Source organism: Rattus norvegicus, chromosome 19 (genome assembly GCF_036323735.1).
Source record: "Rattus norvegicus strain BN/NHsdMcwi chromosome 19, GRCr8, whole genome shotgun sequence".
Taxonomy (NCBI): domain Eukaryota; kingdom Metazoa; phylum Chordata; class Mammalia; order Rodentia; family Muridae; genus Rattus; species Rattus norvegicus.
In genome coordinates this window covers 53,349,586-53,371,148 of record NC_086037.1, presented here as the reverse complement: position 1 = coordinate 53,371,148, position 21,563 = coordinate 53,349,586, and the positions used below count along the sequence as shown (strand labels likewise).

Below are 21,563 nucleotides of genomic sequence, written 5' to 3'. Positions count from 1 at the left end.
TCATTTCACTTCATTTCACAAACAAATAAACAAAAAACAAACAAAACTGGCCAGACTATCCTTAAAAACAAATTCCTATCCATTGTTCTTTAATGGTTTGGTTTCAAAGTGGGGTCACATATTATAAAATGCTCAAGAATTAGTGGCCCAGTTTCAAGAGACAACACACAGGACCAGGGCTTGGGTTGATCTAGAGAGCAGAGAGAACCCTTATCTCTGATCCTGCAGCATTTGGGAAAATAAAAGCCCTGCCTCCTCTTGCTCAACTTTCCAGAGTCCCACTGGTGCTAGAATTGGTGTGTTTAAATAAATACATTCATTACTTTTTTTTTTTTGGTTCTTTTTTTCGGAGCTGGGGACCGAACCCAGGGCCTTGCGCTTCCTAGGCAAGCGCTCTACCACTGAGCTAAATCCCCAACCCCTCATTACTTTTAACTAAAAAAAAAAACAAAACAAAACAAAACAAAAAAAAAAAACAAAAAAACCCCAAACCCACAGATAAACAAAACAAAACAAAACAAAACAAAAAACCCCAAACAACAACAAACCCCCCAACCCCTTTTGGGGATTGATTCTAAGGCCTTATCTTTTCCATGCAAGCATTTTTTTAACCACCGAGATGTATTCACAGCTCCAAATACATCTACTTAGAAAGCTAGGGACTGGAGAGATGGCTCAGTGGTTAAGAACACTTGCTCTGGCAGAGTCCTGATTTAAATCCCAGGACTCACATGGTGGCTCACAATCATCTGCAACTCCTAAGTCCTCACACATCTCCTGCTCCTCACCACAGCCAGTGACAGGGATGGAAAGTTATTACAGTGCTTGGTTTTACAGATGGTGCGCCCTTAAGACAGAAGTGGTCTAAGTGCGAAACTACAGAGAAGTCGTCATGGGGCACTGGCATCTGACTTTGATGGGATCTATTACTTTCTGGAAGGTCTCTTTGAATGATGCCCTCTCTTGAACTCCTGACCAAAAGCTCACCCGGCTTCCTCATTCCTTGGTTTGCATTGTGTGGGCAGTGTAGTTTGTATCATGTCCTATGCTCTGTTAGCCATAAGCAACCAGAGCTCTGTCATGGTGGCTGTGGCAAGACACCCACTAACTTTCTATTCCCCAGTCTCGGCACTTTTATCCTTTCTTCCTTTGGAAGTCAAGTTTACCTACCAGCTACCCCTCAGAAAGGGGAGGCAGGTACTGTTGAATGAACCCAGGGCCTCATACATTCCAGGAAGGCATTCACCCCTGAGCTATGCCCCCAGCCCTCTTTTTATATAGACGTATTTAAACATTTTTTTACATTTGTTTATTCTATGTGTGCACATGTATGTCATGGTGCGTGGCAGAATGCCAGAAGATAGCCTCCAGGAGTTGGTTCTCTCTTTCTACATGTGTGTTCCAGAGGTGGAGCTCAGGTGGTCAGGCCTGCTGGCTTCTTTACCCACTCAGCCATCTTGCTAGCCCCTTGACATTTTGTTTTGAGGCAAAGTCTTGCTAAATTACTCAGGCTGGCCTTGAACTTATTCTACAGTGGCGGTGGGCCTGTCTGAGTCTCTGATGTGGTTGAGACACAGACCCTGCCACAGACCCCTGCCTACCAGTTACCTCTTCATTTCTGTCTGCTTCCTCATTAACACTCCTGGTCACTGATGGTTCAGCACACTGTGCTTCAATTCCCAGTGTGACTGGATTCTTTCCACCTCCCCCTTCTCCACAACACTTCCCTCTGGATACCTGCCATTATTCTTGCTTCACTTCTGGGCCCTCTTTTTTCCCCTTTCTTAGATATGAGTGCCCCAGAACAGGCCTGCGACCTCTCATTCTCAGGCGTACACAGCTCACTCTGTGCGATGTCAGGCAACCCCAGGTATCTGGCTTCCCGCTTTCCTCTCCTCGTGGCCTTTCACTGTGTGCTCGGTGCTCCTTTCTTGGTTGATTTCCTCAGTGGGTTTCCCAAGAGCTAGACTGTTCTCTTCATCCTCAGATGTGCCCGGCCCATGATGCATCCTCTGTGCCACTTTAATTGAGCCACCACGGGGAGTGCAGATGTGTTGGTTTTGATGGCCTCTGTGACATCCTTCAGAGGACTGCTCCTTCCTATTTGCCTTTCAAGGTTACTCATGAGCCAGGAGTTGCTTCCCGCTTGCCTTCTCTCTTGTAAGTCCCCTCCATTCTTCTTAACTCTTTCATGTCTCTTCTTCTTTATGCTAGGAATGTCAACCTCTACCGCTTCACGAGGGAATGGTCACCCCCTACTTACTTCATTTGTTGGATCCTTCCACCTTCAAGACTCCGTCCCAGCAAGAAGCTTATGCTCTTCCCCCAAGCCTCTATCTGGATTATGCATGACCACAAACCCCATTGTACTACCCTGTCCTATAGCTTCCCCCCATACTTATTATGACCCCATTTTCCCATCTGACCGTGAGAAGTACAGAAACTTCACCTTTACCCCTGTATTCCCAGCATCTCAGCACAAACTAGAAGCTTCATAAACCAACACTAGTATTTGTACGTTGAGTGGCATACTTCCTATTTCTTCAGCTGTAGCGTTACAGGGTCTCCCAAGCAATCAGACTGAGGGAAACACAGCCAGCATTTCCTACAGACAAAGAGGGATTTCCTATGGCGGAGTTCTCACCTACACAAGACTTTTTTTTGACTTCTGTCAAGGGAGAGACAAGCTTGAGGGTGGTCTGTAGGTGTCGGTTGATGTGGTAGGAACTTTAGAGTTAATTAGAAGCCCCAGCTACAGGCAAACTTCCTCTGCAGAGTTCCTGGGAGGAAACATGGAATTAGCAGTTGGAAGTCACCATTAGAAAACTGCCCTGTTCTTGAGCTCTGCCTCAGGGGAGCTGGTTCGCCCTGCTATTTATAGTTCCACTTTCCATTTGTCACCTTAAGTGTGGTCACATGACATGGGTACAAGGGCCTGGGGTCATGGGCTGCTTCTTTGTATGTTCCCAAGAGCAGACCCGAGGGTTAGGGGTGGAGATGTCAGGGTGAGGTTGGGGCTCAGTACTGGGTAGATCTGAAGAGTGAGGAGGTCTGCCCTTGCTAGCACCATGACTGAGAGATGGTTTTGGAAGGTCTCACCTTTGAAGCAGAAAATGGTACGAGGGATGGGCAGAGGGCTCACAAGGTCCCACCCATGTGTGAGGAGCTATGGACAGTCTATGGTTGCTAAGCAAGGGAGAGTTAGTGCTCTCCAGCGAAGCCCTCTAGGATAGGTTGTCCATGCCCCCATGGCCAGCCCTACTCCCATGTGGCCAGCGACAGTATTAACAGGGTCCAATAGGAGAGATGTATATATATCCGTGTATATTAGAAAAGGATCTGAATTTGAGAAGAGGATTGGGAGGGGATATGTGGCATTGTGATGGCAGGAAGGAGCGGGCATGATCAAAATGCATTATATTACGTATGACGTTTCAAAAAACATTCAATAACTCCAAAAAGGAAATTGCATGGTATCACTGGTACCTCCCTGATGCTATCAGGACTCTCTCAAAGCATTGATTCTTATAATTTGCTGTTTTGTTCCATGAAGTCGCTGCTGACACTGAATTAGTGGGTAACAAATTCTTTGTTACTGTTAGGCAAACAGGGGTCGGGGTCCTGCAAGCCTCTTGTCCCCACACTTTCACCCAATAAGTGTATCGAAGGAGACCTTATGAAGCACATATGGTTACTTCATAAACAATGAACTCAGCCACCAACACTGTCGTGATTACTTGCTCCGCTCAGGCCCCAATGGTGCTCTTGTAATGTTGTCTTTGGGAAACACCTCACTCACGGCTTTCTTGAGCTTGGGAGTGCTCCTTAGTACTTGAGTGCTAGGCTAGGGGGCACCTCCACAGTGACGTCACCTCTCGGTGACATCACCTCCACAGTGATGTCATCTTAACAGTGATGTCACCAGACTAAAATATACAGTGTGAAAAATGGAGCCCCGCAGAAGGAGCCTCCTTTACAGAATGAGAAACGAGCCAATCAGATGGAGTCACCTTACTTGACTTTAGCTGGTCACTTGTCACCTTTCTTCCCCATGCCTGTGAGTAACCATCTCAGTGCCACATGCTTTGATTTTGGAGTCACAACAGAATTTCAGTGGAAATGCAAGTACACTGACAAGCTTGCTTTCTTTCTTTCTTCTTTTCTTCCTTCCTTCCTTCCTTCCTTCCTTCCTTCCTTCCTTCCTTTCTCTCTCTCTCTCTCTCTCTCTCTCTCTCTCTCTCTCTCTCTCTCTCTCCCTTCCTTCTTTCTTCCCTTCCTTCCTTTTTCCTTCTTTCTTTTCAAATGGACTGTGATGTCCTGGCTCACAGAACAGTCCTGACTCTGAAGTTCATTCTCTAATTTCCATAAATCTTCCGCTATATTCTGGTGTGTAGTGTATATATTATATACACATGACTGTGCAGGTGTGTATGCCAGTGTGCATGTGCAGGGCCCAGAGGAGGCCATTGGGTGATCTCCGTTGCTCTCAGCTCTACTATCCTGAGACAAGGTCTCTCACTGAATGAAGAGCTCAGTGTTTTCTGGCGAGGCTGGCAGCTAGCAAATCCTATAGTTCCTCCTGTCTCTGTGTTGCTCTGGCATTAGGATTTCAGGTTCATGAAGCCACACATGGCTTATTACAGAGATACCTGGCATCCAGACCCTTGTCCTCTTGCTTGAAAGGCAAGTACTCTCAACTACTGGGTCACCTCACCAGTCCTGAATCAGCTTTCTTAGAAGCCTTGCTACTCATTAAATGAAACGTTGTCTGCTCTTGGGGATGGGTAGTATGTTTGTTTCCTCCTTCAGAGATACAAAACTGGTGTACTTTAGTGAGATACAGAGACTGGGAGATGGCCAGACCCCACTGGTGGCAGGAAGAAGCTTCCTGTTGATATCCCCAGCACCAAGGACTCAAAGATGACCCCAGTAAAATTCCTGCACCTCGATACATAAGTAAGAGTGTAAATATTTGCCTTGCAAGGCACTCTTCTGAGGCGACTGCTAGGCTGTTGACTAACATCTTTCCTAACACTTCACGTAGCAAGCAGATACTCAGAAATTCATTACTGTTTTCCCCTCCATTCGCCTCTTCCTTCTTTTCCCTAATCCTTTCCTACTTTAGGGTTCAACAGACGAGATCCAATGTTCCCCTCTGGCTTGCATTTCCTTTTGTTTTCCTTACACAGGGTCTGTTAGGCAGTCAGGCTGGCTTCAAACTCGCTATCCTCCTGCTTCAGCCTCCAGGGTACCAGGATTACAGGATGCTTTGCCATGTCCAGGTCTAGGGATGCTCTTTTGAAAGGGACTACTTTATATCTGTCCTGTTGGGTAGCACTCTGCAGGAAATGCCTGTGCAAAAGGGAGATATCACTGGATTATAAGCCTGGTGCCGGGAAGTGATCATGTGGTTAACAGACCACCTGGATGAGGCTGGCTAGTATGTAACAAGCTTGTCTTTCCGGATGGCATAAAGGCTTAAAGGGGGAGGTTCCACAGTGGCAGAGGCTTCAATGTTAGTTTGGAGCTGGGGGTTGTGGGGTGAGATGGGATAGTTTTGGAGGAGATGTTGGACGACATGGGTGGTACCATGAGGTGACAGATGACAGAGCATTCAGGTTACCTGGAAGGGCAGAGCTATTGTCAAAACCGTGACAGTGCAGTGAGTTCTAATGCCAAAGCAGAGGCCAGAGTCTGAGGCCCGCACCAAGTGTATGGGAGGGCTAGATACCACCTTGAGGGCCAAGAAAGGGGAGCTGAGTGCTCTAGGTGGCTGCAGAACCACAAGGTTGGAGTCGATCCCATGGCTCAGACTGAGTAGAGCTCCTTCTGTTTGGCTGAGTTGAGTTATACAACAAAGTATCTGGCATTCAGAAGTGGTTAGGCAGGACCAGAGGGATGGGCGAACCTTTACCTGCTTCACCACATGGGGGTAACCCTTGTTAGAATTATCTCCCCTTGAGCCAATGGCAGAGCCTTTCAGCGAACACAGGCACATCTTCCCATGCCTCCATTGCTATGTCCTCCCTCTGTATCCCTCGCCCGATGCTGTCCTCATTTTACCCATGTCTGACTGAACGGGAGAGGCACAGGAACTCGTGGAAGAAGCGGCCCCACCGGAACACCTGCTGTCCGTAAGCCCCCGGGCTGGTGGACTCAGGTGAAGAGCAGCTGACATATGCAGCTCACCAAGCTATTACATTTGCATTTTATATCGAACCTGCCTGTAATCCTCTCCTTGGTAGATGGAATTGATGTTCCCGTCTGATGGCAGACACTAAATCACGAAGAGCTTCCATTAAGGTTTTGCTTCAGTGATTGTACTGAACATATAGAAAAGTACCACAGCGAAGCATCCAGCTTCCAGGCTGTGTCTGTCCAGCCTGCTTACTGGCTTAATTTGGATTTACAAAATAACCTCACTCACCTCAGACCCCAGCTATTCAGCACTGACTTCATTTCTATGGAATCCATAATAATAATAGCAATAAAATGCTTTAAGAAGTCAGAAACAGTCAATGAAGCCACATCATGAAAATACAGGAGGCCGTAGAGGGTTCATGTGTTCATTCTCGGTGGGACTGAAGTTGTGTGTGTGTGTGTGTGTGCGTGTGTGTGTTTATGCATGTTTGTGTGCACATGCATGATGCCTGTGTGTGCAGGTTTGTACATGCATGCGTGCACATACATGTGTGCACATGCACATGCATGCATAATGCACAGTGCATGTATTTGTGCATGTGTATGTATGTGTGCATATATGTAGGGATGTTTGCACATGCATGATGATGTAGAGGCCAAAGGTTGATATCAAATATTCTTAATATCTCTTCATCTTATTGTTTTAATACAGGGTCTCTCACTGAATCTAGAGCTTGTTGATTTGAGTAGCGTGGCTGGCCAGGAAGCTTCCAGCATCTGCTTGTCTCTACTTCTCCAGTGCTGGGATTATAGATGTTTGGTATGTCCAACTTTTACAAGGATGCTGGAAATTTGCACTCAGGTCCTCATGTTTGTACGGCAAGCACTTACTTCATCAAGCCTTCTTCCCAGACTCCAGGGTTCCATTTAAGTAAAAAAGTCTGAATGGTGCTAATGGCTATAGACTCTGGAGATTCACTGCATGGTGGGAAGATGCTCTTCATGGAAAGGAAGGCTATAGAGCAAGATGTGGGCTCTTGGATCTTGGTTCTCACAGAGGCTCACTTGGCCATTCTGTCCCCTATGGGAATGGGTAGATAAAGTGTCACTTCAATGCAATTGGCAGAGGAGGATCTGCCCAGCTGTTTTTGGAAATTCGCACTTCTTCAAAGAGTCCACAAGACTACCTGAACTCACAAGGGAGAGCCAAGAGCTGAAGGTACCCACGGAATTCTGGGAAGTGTCATACCAACAGAGCTTGAACATCCAGTAGCAGCACACTCAAGGATTCCCAGAGCCCTGGGCGTGGCTGAATGGCTGTAGAAAGACGCGCTAAGGACTCCTTCATGTCTTGTTGGTATTCAGCATGTGGAGACTGCTGTGGTCTCCCTTCCTTCTCAAGACCTGGTGTTTGGAGGGACAAGGTTCACATAACAAGGGGATCCTCAGCCACAGACCGTGGATGTCTGTGTTCCCAGACATGACCTTTTCAAGTGAATTTAGAGCTGTGAATGCAGGATCAAGACAAGAAGTCTACAAGGGATAAACTCTGAATCCAGGATCTAGGGTGGCACCCACTGGGGCCTAAGGTGCTGGGTGGACCTGGTTGTGGACACAGCATCACCATACTCCAGTTGGAATTGGGCTTTATCCCAGCCGAAAGGATGTCTCAACGAATGTTAATGCTAACGCCTCATTGTTTTATTAGAAAAGTGGGAAAACCATAATGATGTGTTTTCCATCTAAATGCTCCCGTCTCGGTGCAAGTCTACTTATTTAGATATGACATTGTTGAAATAAGCAATAAAGTGAGGTTTGCCTTTTCACTCTTAAATCTCGCAATTGACTTTAGTTCCTAAACAATTGAATTCCACAGAAACTAGCAATTCTAAAATGCTTAGCTGTTTTAGACTGGATGAGAAAACCAGGGGTTTCAGAAGTCCATAGATATGTATAATATATATTATTATATGAACTTATTATATGTGTATAATATATAATGTTTATTATATATATGATTACATATTACACATATATAATATATATAGTATAGACACTCATATATGTTTTCTATAGAGGGAAGATGGGTCCCTTTCTACTCTTTGTCTGTTGTGCATATTTTTCACACTTCATAGACACAAAACATCTGTATGTGTGTGGGTATATGCTTATGTCTGTGTGTTTCTCTGTGTAGATGTATGAGTATATACCATGCTTATATATATATATATATATATATACATGCATTTTTGTGTTTGCTTATACACATATTGTATATTGTATATTGCATATTGTATATGCCCACATGTATGTAATGTGTACTCTGTATGCACATGAGCATGCATGTGGAGTGTATGCATGTGTGTTCTGGGGGACAAGGAAGGTCCTATAAAAGCTTTCTCTACTACGTAACCCATCTACACTAGAATCTACTCTCTATTTTACTGAATCCATGAATGAGGTTGGTCAAAGCTGGCGCGTTCCATCTCTATGTTGTATGAAGGGTTTTTTTTCCCCCTTTTAAAATCGAAAACCATGTTTTTATTCCAAAAGACTGGGGAGGATGGTCTTTTAAAAATAATTCTAGTCATTTAAATTTAAGGCCCTGGGAAAAAAGAGTTCCATCTATGATCCAAATCTACTCTCTGGCCTGGAGCCCAAAGCATTTTCATTAGCTGGAAAGTGGATGCTGTTTCATTCACTGGAAGCCTCGCTGCTCTGCAGTGTTTGTTCAGAGACAAGCTAACAAGTGTCACTGGCTGTGTTGCCCTTAATAATATGTCTCCTTCCCTGAATGAGCTATTTCAGTTGCATTATTGCCATTTAAAGGTGGCCTTGCGCTTGCACTCACTTTCAGGGACTACAGAAGGCGTGTTGGATCTCGCTTATGGGCTTTGCCTCTTCTGTTAGTGAGTTAACCAGAGGAACAGTCCCAATTGTTTCTGAAGACATTCACACACGCACACACGCATGCACACACACGCATGCACACACACGAATACGCACACACACACACACACACACACACACACACACACGCCATACAGTGCACATCCTCTGCCTCCCGCACTTTGTTTTTGCTTTTCTTCATGGTGATTTTGCCTCCAACTATGCTAAGATTTCCTCAGGTTTTAAAATTAATTGATAAAAATCCCATTAAAGCCTTTTCAATAAGCAACGTTGACATATAAGTAAGAAAGACAGATCACCCGTCAGGAGAATTGGAGGGAGATTTGACCAGGCCTGCCACCCAGAAACCTACTGGCCAGTCAGCCCTTCCATTCAGACCACAGTACCGTGGCCTGTGGCTGCTTCCATGCACCAAGGTGGCAAACATGCTCTGTGACAGTTGTAAGCAAGTATACAGTGTAACAGCTTTAAGCGAGTGGAAACATGACACTCTGCTAGGGTGAGCTGACTCAGAGTTCAGTGTGGACATTGTTTAAAGCAGAAGTTGCATGTGTGGTGTGTGTGTGTGTGTGTGTGTGTGTGTGTGTGTGTGTGTGCGTGCGCGCGCATGTGTGCATGTGCATGTACGCCTACAGAGGACAAACGAGAGCATTGGATCCCTTGGATCTGGAGGTACAGGCAGTTATAAGCCACCTAATAGAAGTTTGGGGACTGAACTCAGGCTCTCTGGAAGATCAGCAAAGTGTTCTCAACCACTAAACTCTTTACCCTTCCTTCTTACTTTTTGAGACAGGTCTCTTAATGGACTTGGAATTCACTGATTGGTCTAGACTGGCTGGCCAGATGCCTAATTGGACCCTTCTCTCCCCATCCTCACCCACCGCTGGGATGGCAGGTGCATGCCGCCTAGTGTTTATGTGGGTCCTGGGGACTCTACCTGATGTGTTCAGGCTTATGTGGCAAGCGCGTTACTGGGTGAACCATCTCCCTGTCTCCACATGGTACTTTTTGATGAACCTTGAAACCAAGTTTTCATTTTTATTTTCCTTGAATGAAGGTAAGTGTGCCTTTCCTTATGGAGAAGATGGGACAGATGTTCCTTATGCCATGTCATAAGGTTCATAGTCAGGCAGTTACCATTTCAGGTACTAATCGCTCCTTCACTAGCAATGGTATATCAATCATAAATGCACAGCCTCACCAGTATAGCTGGGTGTCAGATACAGAATACTAAGCAAGGGGGTTGCACATAGTAGATGCCCAGCGAACACCATGTTGACATAAGCACTATGCACTACATGATAGAATATAATAGGTATTACATTTAACAGCCAAGCAAAATGCGGAGCGGTGGAGCCCAATCCCAACAGATCTATCTATGGTACAACTCCTGCACCCAGGGCTCAGGGACCATGGCAGAGGAGAAAGTGAAAAGCCTGTGTCTCCTAAGAGTGTCAGAAGCTCCCTCTACAAACATGACTGACAAAGAAATGCTGAAGGAGGACAACAGACTGACAAGCTAATGTGGGCTGGGGAGGGCAGGTCTAGGAGGCCTCAACCCTACATGAAGAACTATAGGCAACTAAGCAATGCTGAGAGCAAGAGAAATAGCTTTCCCCAGGGAGGAGCACACCAATAGGTTATCCAATACCAATGGTCAGCCCTGAAAACATACACACAAGTAACATACAGACTGATCGAGCTGTTTTTAAATATTAGAAATATATGTATGTATGTATGTATACATACCAATGTGCAGTCCCTCACAAATATTCATATAATAACAATGAATGAAAAAGCAGCCATGGGTTTGAAAGAGAACAAGGAGGAGTAGATAGGATTTGGAGGGCGGAAAACTAAGGGAGAAATCACATAATTATATTATAATCTTATAATTGAATAATTTAAAATATTATCACACACAGTTATTCATTCTAACTCTCCAGGTCTTCTGGTGTGGGTATATGCTCTTTATTGTAAAATTTCTATACCACAAAAAATTGTTCATTGTAATGGTTCTAAGTATCTCGAGTCTTAAAGGAAGTAAGTACTTAGGATATTAATTCATTTGTTGCATGGAATTCCCAATTTTGTCTCCCTTGCCAATTGGTGAATTACTGTGATGTGTAATAATGTCAGATGTCAAGTCTGACAAAACAATGACGATACCTACCACGGCACTCAGACCTTGCCTCCCTGTTGCAGACCTGGACTACAGCTGGTGGCCCTGTTAGGAGACAGTGACAATGGCAGGGTGTGGCCTTGAGGAAAGAAGTAGGTGGGAGTGCATGTCCTGGAAGAGTATATTGGGACCCTGACCCTGGCTGTTTCCTCCGTGCCATGAATGAGCGGCTTTGCCCCACCTTGTTCTCCCACAGTGATGCTCTGCCCGACAACTTGTCCCAAAGTCAGGGGACCATCTAACTATGCGTTGAGTTCCCTGAAACCATGAGCCAGAAATAGACCTTTCTTCCTTTAGGCTGATTGTCTGGAGTACTTTTTTGTTGGAGTGAGAGAAAGCTAACGAACACAGACTCCAGGTGTGGCCCTCAGCCTCTAATGCACGTTACCTTTTCCCCTCAGCTTTTTGACAGGTATACAACTATTATTGGATACAAATTAATCCAAAATAAAGCTACTTCGTAGTTGAGAAAACTGAGGCTCAGAGAAGTAAGTGACGGGTGCCTTTGAATTCAGCAGGTAAATCTAGGGCCTTGGTCTTTGCCACTACACTATGACTTAATGTTTCAGAGAAGGGCCCGGGAAGATACGATACGATGGCCACATCTCTAGGAAGATAATCTACCCCAGTAGGAACAGATAGGGAAGGGATAAGAATAAGACTGAAGTGCCCTCAACCCCATCTTCATTCCTCTGTGAACCACTGAGGCTGCTGGGTGAGAAAAGAGGGTACTAACTGAGAAAAGAACATATTTAGGAGAAGACCTGTTTAGTGGGCCAGGGATGATGCTTTTTAGCTGCTGGGTGAGGAAAGCTGTGATACAGTGAAGACCTGTCCAAAGTTTTCAGCATAAGAGAGACATAACGAGAACTTTAGCAAAAACAAACAAACAAACGAAGAACAAACAAAACAAAAACCTGCCAGTGACTGTGACAGACTCAGAGGAGAAGACGTGTAGAGTAGAAAGACCAGCTGAGAGATGCTCAAGAGACCACAGGGCCAATGGTTAGAGCTGGAGGAGTGACTCCAGGGACAGAGAGGTTGGGGAGACCCATCCAGGACAGTAGACACAAAAGGCAAGCAGAAGTTGGGACTGCCAGCTTATGTTTGGAATTCTAGTACTTGAGAGTCAGAGGCAGGAGGACTGCTGTGAGTCAGAGGCCCAGCCTCTGCTACGTGCTGAGCTCCAGATCGGATTGGGCTGTATAGCCAGGCCCTGTTTCAACCTGACTGCCAGAGTCCCACCCACATGACTGACAGAACGAGGTAGCCTCTCCTCAAGGGGTACAACGAAGCTTCTAGGACAAGAGAATTTGTGGTGGGGTGGGGAAATATGAACACAGACTGTGAAGCTCTGACAAAATGCAGAGAACCTTGTCAGGGGACTGAAGTGGGAAGTGGGAGTTGGGACTTACAATCCCTGCAGGGCCTAGAGGGTTAAGATCATAGGCACATGAATATTCGAAGGGAGAACAGGCAGAGGCAAATCAAGAATGATAGATAGACCGACAATGAGGAGAGAAAACAGAAGAGACAAGGTCATCGACAGGAGGATTGCTGAGAGCTGTGTGCCCTGGATGGAATGGACAGGGGCATTGGAGACTGAGGAAGGTAACACAGAAGGAAAGATGAGGCCCTGTATTCAGCCACAGGCACCCACGAGGGTGCTACTTCAGTAGAGTAGAGGAGGAAGAGTGTGAAGGAACACTTGGTGAGGAGGCACAGGGACCTGGATGATTTGGAGGTGACAGGAGAGAGATTAAGACCAGCTCAAATGGTAGAAGGATCTAGGGAAAGCTTATTTGTGACTAAGGGGCCAATGTGCACAGAACAAGAGGAGGAAATGAATGGGAGACAAAAGAGTATCTGACCAACTCAGCTGGGCAGAGGACTGCCGAGGGCCCAAGGAGGGATGGGCTTTGTAAGGCTTGCTCTAGCCCTTAGAGAAGGGGATGGTGAGGAAGCCTGCAGACATGGAGGGAGAACGGAGGAAAGGCCATCTCCAGCAAACAATGGGAGTGTGGGTAGTGGAGAAGCTCCAAGAAGGAAGAGGGTGGCAATAAACATCAGGCATGGGATCAGGGGACGGAAAGCAAAATGTACCGAGCAGAAGGGAGGGCCAAATGGTACAGCAGATTGGTTGACTTGGCTCTGACTTTATGATGAACTGGGTGGAGAGTAAGGGCATGCACATATGTGTGTATATTTTACATATACATACAACTATACATATATGGATATATTTCATATCTATCTGTCTATCTATCTATCTATCTATCTATCTATCTATCTATCTATCTATCTATCTATCAATCAAAGGGTACAAGTAAGAACATGGGGCCAGAATATGGACTGCTATTAGAGAGGTGACTAGAAGGTTTATGCAATGGGTTATGACAGCAAATAAATCACACCAGGTCAAGGTCAAGGTCACTTAAAGGACTGAAAAAATGCTGTCCACCATAGTAGTCTCCGAGGCGTCCTGCTCAGAACTTCTTTTAAAGATAACACGTTCTGGCCAGATCTTGTAATACTCGTCTCTTTTCGGGCATGGAGGAGGCAGACACAGGAGGAGGACATGTTCTAGGCTGGTCTGGAGAGTTCTGAGGCTCCAGAGTAAAACTCTGCCACAAAATGCAAAACATTACTATGATGGTTTATATGTGCTTGGGCTAGGGAGTGGCACTATTAGGAGGTGTGGCCTTGTTGGGGTAGGTGTGTCACTATGGGTGTGGGCTTTAATACCCCAGTGCTAGCTGTCTGGAAGTCAGTCTCCCACTAGCAGCCTTCAGACGAAGATGTAGAGCTCTCAGCTCCTCCTGCTCCATGCCTGCCTGGATGCTGCCTTGCTCTCACCTTGATGATAACAGACTGAACCTCTGAACCTGTAAGCCAGCCACAATGAAATGTTGTCCTGGTAAGAGTTCCCTTGGTCATGGTGTCTGTTCACAGTGGTAAAGCCCTAACTAAGAAAATAACACAACCCTCTCTGGAAACAGCCAGTCTCCAATCTCCAGTTGTGAACCTCTGAATGCAGGCACACAGTATTTGTTCTAGGCCAAAGGGGTCAGACAGTGGCCAAGCTGCTGTGTCCTTTTCCAGACGCTGGTACTTCTTTACTAGGTAACATTTGTGCAGGGACGTCTGTCTCAGTGGCTCGCTTGAGATGTTTCTCCGAAGGGCTCATGGCCTGAGTTCGTCCTACTCAGGTCTCCTTTCCTGGCCTCGTTTCACAGGTGCAGGAACTGCCTGCTCTTTGAGGCTCTAAGGAGGGAAGGTTTATTTGTGCTACTTTATACTTCTTAGGCATTCCTCACTGAGGGCCCTGTAGATCTAATTCTGTTCCAGCTCCTGCTTTGGTAAAGTCTTAGAACTGACACAATTGGAATCGCTATTATTAGTAGAGAGGCCGGTGGCTGGGATGTGTACATACTAAGGTAGGGCCTCCGATATATGAAGCTAATATGATTCTCTTTTGGAAATAATTACAGATTTACGGTAAGCAAAGATAATAAAGTCCCCTGGGAACTTCACCCAGTTTCCTCCAATGGTAACATCTTACACAATTCTATTATGACATTAAAACCAAGGCACTGGCATTGATACAACACTGTTGCCTAGTTTATATGAGTCTGTGCAATTAGGTCCTCATGTCTCTGGCTACCTCATAGTTATTGATTACATAAAAGCCACTAAAGTAACACTTTCTTCCAAGCCAGCAACCTCTATAAATTAAAGGCATGGAGAATGCTTAAATAAAGCTTTAGGCACTGAGACAGTAGGGCAATAGGAGATGTCTACTTAGGAAAAAACTAATCATCCATCCATCCATCCATCCATCCATCCATCCATCCATCCATCTAATCATCCATCCATCCATTCATCTACCTACCCATCCATCCATCTTCCATCCATTCCTCAATCTAACCATCCACCCATCCACCAATCCACCCATCCATCCATTTATCCATCCACCCATCCATCCATCAATCCAGTTCATTCATTCATCCATCCATCCACCCATCCACCATCCATCCATTTATCCATCCATCCATCCATGTATTCATGCACCCTTCCATCATGAATCTGTGCATGCATGCACATATCCACCCATGAATGCATGCATCCATGCACACGTGCAAGCACCCATCCATGCTGCATGCACGCATATATATCTATTTATCTATCCACACACCCATTCTTGCTCAGCCTTTTCTAAGTGTCAGGAGTCCTACATTGAATCTGTTCCACTGAAATCCTGTTATCAACATGGCGGCGGCAGCTCTCACACATCTGTTTGGGTTGGGATGCACTCAGCAACTGGGACACATTGTTGTTTGGTGGTGGGGAAAGAGGTAGACAGAGCAGTCCTGGGATCATTTCCACATTGGCAGCATTTCAACTGATAGCAGCCTTCTGCTCAATGGCCAGGATCAGGCCTTTTTATGAGTCATTGTAAAGTGTTAAGTGCATTGACATATACTTCATAAATGCTAAATAATAACAAGTCAGTGAACCCAGAAGTATTGGATTCAGTGTTCGAGACATTAAATCCAAGTTATGCTGTTCTAGAAGCCAGGCAAACAAATAAATCAACCCCAAATCAAATAAAGCCACATCCATCCCAGCCAGCAGTGGGTGTTGTCTGGAATGTTCTTTACGGGTGAGTGGCTCTCTCATGAATGGGCACTTGTTAGTATTTTACCTGACAGATCACCCACAACGCCTTGCCTGTAATTTGGAAGAAGAGTTTTATATCCATTCCACAGCAGACAACAGTGACACTATATTCTTAAGGCTCCATTTCCCTTTATTTGATGCCAGGAAATCATATCTGCTGAAGCCCTGGAGAAGAGCAACTGTCACCCCACTGAGCAATTAGACAGATCTTGGTGGGGAGCCTCTGTAGGCAGCACTGGGAGACAGTGTTTGTATTTCAAAGCTAGGATTTAGCTTTTCTCTAAGACTCGAGCCTCTCTCTTTAGGGGTCCTTGTGATTCCTTGAGGCACGCAATGTGGGAAGCTTGCAGTGCCACATAATCCTGCGCTGGCAGCAGAAACGGACTGTGGTGTGGCCTGAGCGGTTTTCTGATTCTCTCTCTCTCTCGAGTTTTAACCGTGGCCTGTTGCCGTCTGATTTTGAGATCTGTCGACACCCTTTCTTTTACTCTGGGAACCTATCTCGGGTCCACAAACACGCCCAATTTATCTGAACACGTATCCCCTTAGGCATATTATAGTGATGGCCCCCGCTGGGGGCGAAGCTCAACTTGGTGCAGCCAAAGGCTGACCTCGGAGCAGCTCGTAAGATGGAAGATGGACGAAAGCAGTATGCTACACACACGTGATCATACGTGGAATACCAGAAAGCAGTATGCTACACACACGTGATCACACGTGGAATACCAGTATGCTACACACACGTGATCACACGTGGAATACCAGAAAGCAGTATGCTACACAGACGTGATCACACGTGGAATACCAGAAAGCAGTATGCTACACAGACACGATCACACGTGGAATACCAGAAAGCAGTATGCTACACACACGTGATCACACGTGGAATACCAGAAAGCAGTATGCTACACAGACGTGATCACACGTGGAATACCAGAAAGCAGTATGCTACACAGACGTGATCACACGTGGAATACCAGAAAGCAGTATGCTACACAGACACGATCACACGTGGAATACCAGAAAGCAGTATGCTACACAGACACGATCACACGTGGAATACCAGAAAGCAGTATGCTACACACACGTGATCACACGTGGAATACCAGAAAGCAGTATGCTACACACACGTGATCACACGTGGAATACCAGAAAGCAGTATGCTACACACACGTGATCACACGTGGAATACCAGAAAGCAGTATGCTACACACACGTGATCACACGTGGAATACCAGAAAGCAGTATGCTACACAGACGTGATCACATGTGGAATACCAGAAAGCAGTATGCTACACAGACACGATCACACGTGGAATACCAGAAAGCAGTATGCTACACAGACGTGATCACATGTGGAATACCAGAAAGCAGTATGCTACACAGACGTGATCACATGTGGAATACCAGAAAGCAGTATGCTACACAGACGTGATCACATGTGGAATACCAGAAAGCAGTATGCTACACAGACATGATCACACGTGGAATACCAGAAAGCAGTATGCTACACAGACATGATCACATGTGGAATACCAGAAAGCAGTATGCTACACAGACATGATCACATGTGGAATACCAGTATGCTACACAGACACGATCACACGAGGAATACCAGATGGGAGGAGGTACCATTCCGAAATAGTCATTTATAAAAGGAGTTTAATCTCGTTCATTAAAAGCAGGTGAGGGGAGGAAAGTCAGAGAGGCACTCTCAACACTCAGGCCTAGCAGAGGAAGCATCGCTTGGAAGATGGCACCCAAAGGGATGGTTCCGGGGCCAGCGTCACAGGGCAAAACCCCTGTCAGATGTTGAACTTGCTAATTGTATTTCCGAAAGTGCAAAGGTGAGCCTAATCATTGCACTTGCACGGTGCATGCCCAGCTCCTGTGTCTCACAGCTCTGGGTGCAAACACAACTGCATGTCCCACACTGTGGCATGCCTCAACCACCCAGCCATGTGCCACGTGGCCGACTTCTTTAACCTCATAGATCCCAACTTGGGGTGGCGTGTGATAAGAGGTTTGGCATTTATAGCAAGCCCCCCGGTGATGGCGGGGGTAGGATGGGGCTGTCCATCCCTCTTTGGAAATCATTGCTTTCTCTTTCAGTTCTCGCAAGGGTGAATCACATTAAAGATCAAGCAAACACATTCAAAGTAGTTCCCTCCCAACACTTTCAGTTTTTTGCAGGCAAAAGAATTGAGAGGTCCTGCCTGTACTTGTCACAATGTCACCCAGCCAATGACAAACAGAGTCAGAATTCCAAAGTAACAACAAACCACAGTGTCCTCTGCACTCAACATACTATTCCTTTCGCTGGATTTCTTGTCCTTCACCTTTGAAATGTCCATTCATATAAGTAGACACTAGGCTGCATTTGCATTACATTCTGTGTATGATTTTATTATATGATATGATACTATCTAAAATGACATTATAACAATGACCACTTTCCTATTCCTTGGAACAGCTAGTGGGAACTTTCATGTTGCTAAAATGAATATTAGGAGAAATGAATACTGAGAGTAGCTGCACTTACCTCTTTAAGATGTGCCCCAAAGACGACAGCGGGGACTTAGAGTGGTCCTCTGTCCAAGCACAATGACTGAGTCACCAAACCAGTGCCTACAATAAAGCAAAAGTAAAAGTGTTTCAATAAAATAACTTCACTAAAAACAATGACAACACACGCTGACCACACTGCAAAAAGCTAGTTTAATAAGTGTAAGTTCACTCATTATCTTTAGGTTAATACATCAATTTATATTGTGTGGCCATTGTTCATTTAAAACATGGTTCTCTGTATATTCCAGATGTACCTTGAAAATTAAAAAAATTACATTTAATTAAGCATGTATGCATGTGTGCATGTGTGTGTGTGTGTGTGCACGCGCGCGTGTGCAGGTACACAAGCACACATGGGGCATGTGTAGAGGTGAGAGGATAACCTTTCAGGAGTTGGTACCTTCCTCTCATTGTGTGGGTCCCTGGACTGAACTTAGTTCATCAGATTGGCAGCAAGTATCTTGACCTGCTAAGCCTTCTCCGTAGCCCCAAGATGTTTCTTTACTATGACTCTGTAAAGATTAATCCGCAGGCATGATTCGGAATTGTGAGAACTCCTTTGAAATGAGACTCTGATAACTTTCGACCCAACTGTTCTGTGATTATTCTCACTAGATAACACCCAGAAAAACAAAGAGCCACCATACCGAATGAATGAGGAGCCAGGGGAAGCACGGGGGGACTGGTAATAATTTACAGGACTGCAGTTATGGACTGCTTGGTGGAAAGACCCGTTCATTTATCTGAGGCATGATTAAATCCTTCTATGCGCCAGGAGCTAGTTGTTCTGCTTCAGAAGAGGCTAAGTTTTCTGACATGAGGCCGATTGGTAGAAAAGGTGGTACACTTCTATCTTGAGTCATTTGTAAAAGGGCCTAATGACCTAACGTGCTGTGGGGACTCATTTGGGAGTCAGGAAGCTGGAGTCCAGTTCTGGGCAACTCAAAACTATAGGTGAGGTCTTAACATGAACATGGTGGATATTTAGGGACAAATAATTATGGGAGCTGTCTGTACATTGTAGGGTCTTTAGCAGAATCCCTGGCCTCTCCTTGCTCAGTAGTGCCAGCCCTACATGTTATTAGATGTTGTCAAGTACTCTCTGGGGTGAAATTGTTCCTACATAGAAAACACTGGATTATGGTGATGAGAATGACTTTTAGCATCTCTTTGAGACACTGTGTGTGGGTTTCCCGTATACTATCCCATTTAGAGTGGCCTTTCATATTAGACAGTACCTCTGTTCCACACACGGGACAACAGATGCAGGGACACTGAGACCTCTCTCTAAGATGACATAATTATCAGGAGCTAGAAGAGACTGGGACCCAGGGCTACTTGACAGCACCTTTTGCTTTTGCTATAGATAAATTAATTATGTGTTTCTGTCTGTCTGTCTGTCTGTATGTATGTATGTATATCACTTGTATGTAGTGTCCATGGAGGCAGGAAGAGGGCATCAGAAACCTTGGGACTAGCATTATAGCGAGTTGTGTGCTCCCTTTTGAGAGTGCTAGGAACCCAAGAGGGGGGTACCAGTACTCTCACCTGCGGAGCTCAGAGCTGTCTCTCTAGCCTTCTTGCTATGAAATATTTTAAACATTCAAGAGAAAAAAAAAAGACACTGAGAAAAACCACTCAAGTGCCAAGTTCTTCGCCAGAATGAATGAGAATATTTACACATATTTTACTTCTTATCTTTTTGGAGAGAGTGGAATGCTGTCATTGGAGAACCTCCTTTTTAGGCTTCCTTGATCTTGCTTGTCACGCTTTCTTGTCTAAGTGACCATTTTACTGGAGCAAATGCCATATCCTTATAAAGTATAAGAAACTTTATACTTTCCTTAGATGTATGCAACTACAATCAGAAATATTTGGTATTCTAAAAACACGCACAGAGTAATACTTTTTTTTTTCTTTTTCTCTTTTTCAGAGCTGGGGACCGAACCCAGGGCCTTGCGTTTGCTAGGCGAGCGCTCTACCACTGAGCTAAATCCCCAACCCCTGTAATTCTTTTTTTAAACTGTTGTCTTTTGAATTTACTCAACATTAATGAATGAATGAATGAGTTTTTATGAGATGGGGCCTGGCTGTATAACTCAGGTTGGCCTGGAAATCGATAATCCTCTTGTCTCAGCCTTCTGAGAGCTGAAATCACAGATGTGTACCCTTCTGGGAATACGGCTGTGCGTGCGTGCGCACGTGAGAACATTTAGGAAATACAGGTGGTTCCAGGTGGGGTTTCTGGGTGACAGGGTGAGCAGCGTATCTTTAAAGTTATTAGATATTGTCAAATTGCTCTCCAAGATAATGGTGCTAAATTACACTCCTTCCCATACACAGCAAGATTGTCTCTTGCCATCCGCACCAACCATCTGTATTTTCAAACTTTATAATGTTTTCCTGTCTGGCTGGGGTGAAATAGCATATAATTATGGCTTCAAACACTCATGTTCATAACCACTGCGCACTGTCTTACTTCTGGAAGCCTCGTTCATGCAAACATGGAGAACATGGCTGTGCCCGTTTCTCGAAGTCATCACGAATGTGTGAATGCATTTTGTATACATGAAGCACCATTTTTTGAACATTGCCGGTGCTGGGAGCAAAAACATGTTCTCACTCTAGAGGAAGCAAGACAACAGCACGGATCAATTTTTTTTTTTTTGAGCTGGGGACCGAACCCAGGGCCTTGCGCTTCCTAGGTAAGCGCTCTACCACTGAGCTAAATCCCCAGCCCCGGATCAAATTTCAAATCCATACATATTTGCTTTGGACTTATTATTTCAAAAATTACAAAAGGAAAAGATGACATAAATAGTGCAAAGCATTCCCTCACACACAGAATGTCTAAAGGACAACATCTATCGCATCTGTGTTAGAGACAGAGGGAAAACTCTGACCTGTCTGTGTCTCTCTGTGCAGGTACACATGCACATGCATATTGTTTATTCAATGATTTTTATCCCTGAATGTCACTATTACATAACAACAGAAAAGCTGTAAATCAAGGAAATTAACATCAATACAATACTGCAGCCTACATCATATCATGTCATGTCATATCATATCATGTTTACAT

General features: G+C 45.1%; 1 protein-coding gene across 2 annotated transcripts in view; it reads right to left on the bottom strand.

Moving 5' to 3' along the window:
* Window positions 1-21,563, bottom strand: part of Zfhx3 (zinc finger homeobox 3) — a 1,006,519-nt gene that overhangs the window by 424,516 nt on the left and 560,440 nt on the right. For both annotated transcript variants that reach the window (XM_063278047.1, XM_039098313.2), the window contains one exon: window positions 18,456-18,541. The gene's annotated coding sequence lies outside the window, so the exon portion shown is untranslated. The remainder of the gene's footprint in view (window positions 1-18,455; window positions 18,542-21,563) is intronic.